This window comes from Peromyscus californicus, unplaced genomic scaffold (assembly GCF_007827085.1).
Source record: "Peromyscus californicus insignis strain IS unplaced genomic scaffold, ASM782708v3 Scaffold_19__1_contigs__length_69161282, whole genome shotgun sequence".
In the NCBI taxonomy this organism is placed as follows: domain Eukaryota; kingdom Metazoa; phylum Chordata; class Mammalia; order Rodentia; family Cricetidae; genus Peromyscus; species Peromyscus californicus.
This window is the reverse complement of record NW_026294491.1, coordinates 29,587,602-29,594,039: the sequence shown is the minus strand read 5'-3', so window position 1 is coordinate 29,594,039 and position 6,438 is coordinate 29,587,602.

The window sequence follows — 6,438 nt, the reverse complement described above, 5'->3', positions numbered from 1 at the left end:
ACTCGAAGGCTGCCCAGCTGACAAACTGACACTGTGTCACTCAGAATATACTTGGAGTCCCAACCTCTGCCCAAGTGGATCAGAGTCTGGAGGGGGACTTGGCAATTAGTGATCAGAAACACCCCCAGGGGATTGAGCCATCTCCAAGATAAGGACCAGCACTGTGCCACAGGGCCAGTGTGTCTGAAAGAGAGCTGCCCCCACCAGCCTATTCTTAGCAGACTCCAATATTCTCAGAGTTCACATTTTGTTACATTTCATTTATAAAGCCTTATATTTTTCCAGTTTGGATACATAAAATGTCACTTCTCCAAGTGAGAAGGGGAATAAAGTAACTTCAAAGGGGTAATTCTTACCTGTTTCTCATGATATATAACACATATGCACATACACGTGTACACACACACACACACACACACACACACACACACAGGCCTAGTTTTCTGTCTCAGTGAGACACTACTCTCACCTAAAACAACTTAAAGGAGAATAGTGTTTATTTGGCCTACACTATTTATCTCTGAGCAAGGGCAGAGCAGGAAATCTAGCAGGAACTTGAAGCAGAAACCATGGAGGCTTCTGCCTGCTACCTCACTCACCAGCATATGCTCAGTTAGCTTTTTGTTTTTGTTTTGGTTTTTGGTTTTGTTTTTTTGGAGACCATTTTACTGTGTAGCCCTGGCTCTCCTGGAATTCACTCTATAAACCAGGCTGGCTTTTAACTCAAAACTCCACCTGCCTCTGCCTCTGCCTCCCAAGTGCTGGGATCAAAGGTGTGTGCCACCACCACCTGGTTCCCTTAGCTTTCTTATACTGCCTGGATCCACCTGCCTAGGGAATGTCACCGCCCTCAATAGGATTAGTCCTCTTCCATCAGTTAACAATAGAGACAACCTCCCACAGACATGCGCATGTGGCAATGTGATCTGGGAAATGCCTTAATCAAGATTTCCTTGTCAGAGGTTTCTAGGCTGTGTCAAGTTGACAGTAAAGCCAACCAGGAAATAAACTAGAGAGAAAAATTTTTGGAGACTTTCAGCTTCTTTAATTTTAATTTTTGAAATATTTAACAATACTTAATAAATACTGATATATAAATGCATACATAAAAATACAAAATAAATATATGCTCTTAGCCCTAAATACAAACAATTCTCAGCTCATTTGTACTTTGTATCTTATTGGTATAGTCTACACATAATTTTATACACTAATTTCAGTGTACCTGTCTTCACTGCTACCTCTCACATAAGGTCAGCCATAGATTTTTTGACTTTAGTTACAAATGCATTCTCTCTCTCTCTCTCTCTCTCTCTCTCTCTCTCTCTCTCTCTCCCTTTCTTGCTTTCTCTGTATATCAACATTTGCATGTATGCATATATAGATTATTCTAATTCAAGTTTCTTATTTAAGAAATAATAAACTTTCATCTATTTTTCCACAAGACATCACCATATCAAACTAAACAAACTAAAAAGATAATCTTATTTATGTATCATTAATTTTAGATTGACAAATTCAGAAACAATATTCCAAAGTTCTTTATCCCTTGCTTCTTTATAAGTAGGACAACATGAGTATTGCTTTTGAGTTTATCTTCCAAGTGATTTGGGGGCAAAAATAAGATGAGAAAAGTGAAAAAAAATTCTGTAATCAAGAAAGCAAATTAAGTGTCTTGAAGGATGGGTGGAGGCCATGATGCTTTTTCATGCTCAGACCACTGTGGCTCACCATGTTAAGAATGTAGTAGGTCACTGTGCTCCAAGCACCCCCATTGAAACCTTTGAAGTTATATGTTTTATGCAATCCTGCCTATTTTGTGAGGTAAGGATGACTGACTCATCCTGTACTGCTATCTGGTAGCTTTAGTCACTTCCAGAAAAGACACATTTACAAGTCACCATTTACATGTATTTCCCCAAGCCCTATGCCATGAATAAGAGAGAGGGGAAGAGTTAATTTCTGACACATTTCAAAGCAATTCTTCAGGATGTTCTGGGAAAGACAAAATGACTCATACTTGTTTCTACCATGTTCACCCACATCTGCTGCTCATTTCTAAGACTAGCCAAGGATCCTCACTAAACTCTGTACCTTACCCAAAAGGAAGCAATATACCCTATTTTTCTCATTTCATCAAAAATTTGCTTCAAATGAGTTACTCAGGTTGAATAATTCTATGGACACTCTGTGAGTTGAACAGACTTGAATCATGTATTGTCCCTTCTCCACCTGTCATTCACCTTCAGAACTTCACCAAATCACGATTCTCATTTGATTTAGGCAAGGCATGTCTCATATATCCTGTCCACATATATTCTCAAGTTATCATTCGTCAGGGGCATTGGGGTTCTTGATGGGGCCATGCTCATGTGGAATTCATCTGATCCCCACACTCTTTCACCATTTATTAGGATTATTAAGAAAGTGTGTTATTATCACATGGGGCACTTACAGTGTTTATGTGTGGAACAATACATATTTGTATCTAGAGATGCATATAAATTTTCTTTATAGTGATAAAAATGGAAGCTCCTAAAATGTTCCCTAACCATTGTTAGAATTTCCTTTCCTGTTGCTCTGATGAAATACCTCGCCAAAAGAAATTTATGACAAAAAGCATTTATTTGGCTCAAAATTCCAGGTTATAATCCCTCACTTAGGTGAAGTAAAGGTAGCAGACACTTGAAGTAATTGATTGTGTCACATCCACAGTCAAGAGTAGAGAACAATGAGTTAACACTTGCACACTAGTTCTTAGCTTCTGATCCCTATTCCTCGACAATTCAGATTCTCCTGCCTATGGAATGTTGCCACCTACAGTGTGTACATCCTCCCATTCCAATTAACATAATCAAGACAATGCCCCATATGTCTACCAACAAGCAAACTATATTAAGAATGCTGCCCCAGGTGATTCTATGTTAAAGTTGACAAATAACACCAACAAACACTAGTGAAAAATAGGTAAACATTTTGTTCATAGTAACAGCAACAAAAGGAATCAGACTTCAGATGCATTAAACATGTACAGATCCTCGAAGCAATGAGCTGAATTAATAAACTGAGGTGTAAGTAACTGAATGATGCCAGCCTCAAACAATAGGTCAACTACAGAGACGACAGAAGATCAGTTGTTAGAGGGATGAGAGTGGAGAGTAAAGACTGATCAAGGAGGATTCAAGAAAAGATTTTGAAGTGACGAAAATATGTGTATTTCTTACAATGGTGGCTAAGTGATAAATAATGTTTGTTCAAAATCACTGAGATGTACTTAATAGGGTAAACTTACTGTAGTGAATAATCTTCAGTAAGTAAATAAGCACTGAATTTTAAGAAGTGCTTGAAAAGAGTCTATTTTTAAGTATATTGTCCGTCAAATGAATGTTCACCTGCCATTGACTTTATGTCCCTCTAGACTAGTGTCTGTGCCTTCAGACTCCTTGGCACTCAATCATCATTTCTGAAATATCTTCTGAGAAAAGACCAGATGTTTGATAAGAAAATTATCAATCCATATAAAACATCATGGCTCCTGTAAGCTGAGCAAAGCACATTACATCAATTCAAGAACATATCATTATGGTAACTACTATTGTTGGTGCCATGGTTAATGTATCTAAAAGTTGTTCAGGTTTGCTGCCAGACCTCAGAGATAAAGTACCATCCTCTTCACATCAAAACAGGGTGGGCACAATCAACACGATTAGGTTGGGATGTAGCAAAGCTCAAACTTTGTTTTGTGAATGTATTGTTTAATTTATTAATATTGGAGAGGAAGAATTTAAAAGATCCATCTTAAAAATATATGAGTGAGTGAACTAGCATAGAATTGACATTTTATTCTCTATAATCAATTATTTTTTTCTGTTAGCTTTTACAGCCGTTGAAGGTTCAGTTGTTTTTATAGTAGAAGTCAGTTTTTGAAAATTGAAAAAGAGAATTTTAGAGAAACTCATTAATTTAATTGCTAATAAAAAAAGAAGGCTAATAAACACTTTCGATTTTCTGCATACTTTAAAAAGAGTACGTAGTTTATAGAAATAAAGTTCAAAGACTTTAGATGTGCAGATTAAAGTTTGACAGCTTTGTGGGCCCTGACACCTACCTCCACTAGATGCAGAACTTCTTTTCCCTGGCATCTGCTCCATTTAAGACAACACTTGGGAGTTGCTGTTTGTTACTGGGGCACTGGTGAGCTTCCCTTTGCTACTTAGCATTGCCACACTGTGTGACTTTCCCCTATACCAATTCTAGATCTTCCTTTCCACATATAGTAAAGGAGCTTTCATTTTTCTACTATTTGAATTAAAGACTGAAAAACTTAAACAGTTCTTTTAGAGGATATGCTCTTTTACACTTGTTAGGAAAAGAAAGATATAGAATTAGGATTTGAATTGCTAATAGATGATGAGTCAACATTTCTAATTCTATTGGCAATATAAGGAAATTCCAGCTGCTCTAGGATGTCCTTATCACTTGACTCTTGTCAAGGATTCTTTGTTGTTGTTGTTATATATTGTAGCTATTCTAAGGAGTGTGAAGTATTCTTTGTGCTTTTTCACTAGGCTTTCTGGACACCTGATGATCTTTGTCAAGACACTAGCCCTTGAATGCCCAGCTTAGGGTAGTATCCTTTCAACTCTTACATTCATTTTAAAAAGTGGAATCACTTACTTTTCTATTATTGGTTAGTAAGCACATTATTTTGCTAGATATATGTTTTGAATATTTTCTCCAAGCATATAACTTGGTTTTACATTTTCTTAGCATCATTTTTGATGAGAAAAAAATGATGTTGATATAGTCAATTTTTTCTTTTTTGTTTGCCTTTGATGATTAGTTTATTTATTTTCTTACCAAGTTTAAATAAATTTTGCCTGTTCCAAGTAGACAAAAGTATTGTTTTATTTTTATATTTAAGCCTATGACCAATGTCAAAATATATTTTACAAACACTTGGAATGAGCTGAGTCAGTATTCAAATATTGATATAGATAATGGTTTGGGCATTACTAATTAAAAAGACTTTTATATGAAGTTCTATTCTTGTATCTGTCCAAAGTCATCTCAGTGTATTATGTCTGTTTATTTTTACTCTATTACATTGAATTGACTTGTCCTTATAAGAATTTCACACCACCTCAATTATTTATATATCTTTGTGCTCATCGAAAATTGGGTCCCATAAGTTCAACACGGCTTTAAAAATGTTCTATGTATATCAATATAACTTTCATGTTGAATGTATCAGTTCAAGTTTTCTCTTTAAAAACTTTTGGAATTGTAACCTTGATGACATTTAAATATCAATATGTAGGAGACAATAATCCTTATGCTATTGAGCATCTCACTTCATCTGGTACAGCTTATTTTGTTCATCAACAGTTTTAGTTTTCAGTAAATTGTTCTTACATGGTTCTCTTCATCCTAATAGACACTGCATACTTTCAGTTGATACTTAGTTTTTACTTTTTACATTATATTTTCCATTTTTGATTGCTAGACTATGGAAATATAATTTAGGTTTTTTTTAAATTGTTTTGAGGCTGATGTCCAAAGGGTCAAGACGTGAAGTATGTGCCATCACACACAGCTGAGATTTATTTTCAAACTGATTTTTTTTTCATTTTCAAACTTATACAAGAGAGTATTCCTAAGAGTGACCTCAGCGATTAATAAAAATATTCTATGTATATTGTAATACAATCTATGAATAAAAATGGACGTGTTCTTATCCACATCTTATTTATTTTGTTTCTTCTCCTTACCTTATTCTTTGGCTGGGATCTCAGGTACAATACTGAGTATGAGTGGTGAAAAATATAGTTGCCTCATTTACAGTCACTGGGTTAGAAAGAGGGAATAAGTTTAAGAAATAAAATACATTATAGTGATTATAGTTGTAAACTATATTGTGTACTTAAAAGTTATTAAAAGACTAGATACTCAGATTTAATTATCACAGTTTTGCCTCTAGGTGCATCATTAAATTAGTAATTTGAGATCTCTTTTAGTTTTCTTTGTTCTTTTTGGGTTTTTGAGACAGGGTTTTCCTATGTAGCCCTAACTGTCTTGGAATGGACCGTGATAACAACTATCTCATATACAACTGAAAGCACACTATACTTCCCCAGTAATAAATGGAAAAGCACCTTACCCCATAAGTTAACTTATATGCACACAGATTTAATAATTCTTAATTACTGCTCTTATATCAATGAGTGCTACATTACAAGGTTAATAAATAAGAAGACAGAAAACACAAATGTCTACTTAATATCTGTATATAGGGAAATATGTATTCTTTTTTTGAAAATTGAAATAGTATTTTTAAATTTAATTAATTAATTTATTTATATTACATCCTGATAGCATTCTCCCTTCTCTCCTCTCCTCCCACTACTGCCCCCCTCCTCCTCTCCTTTCACCCCACCC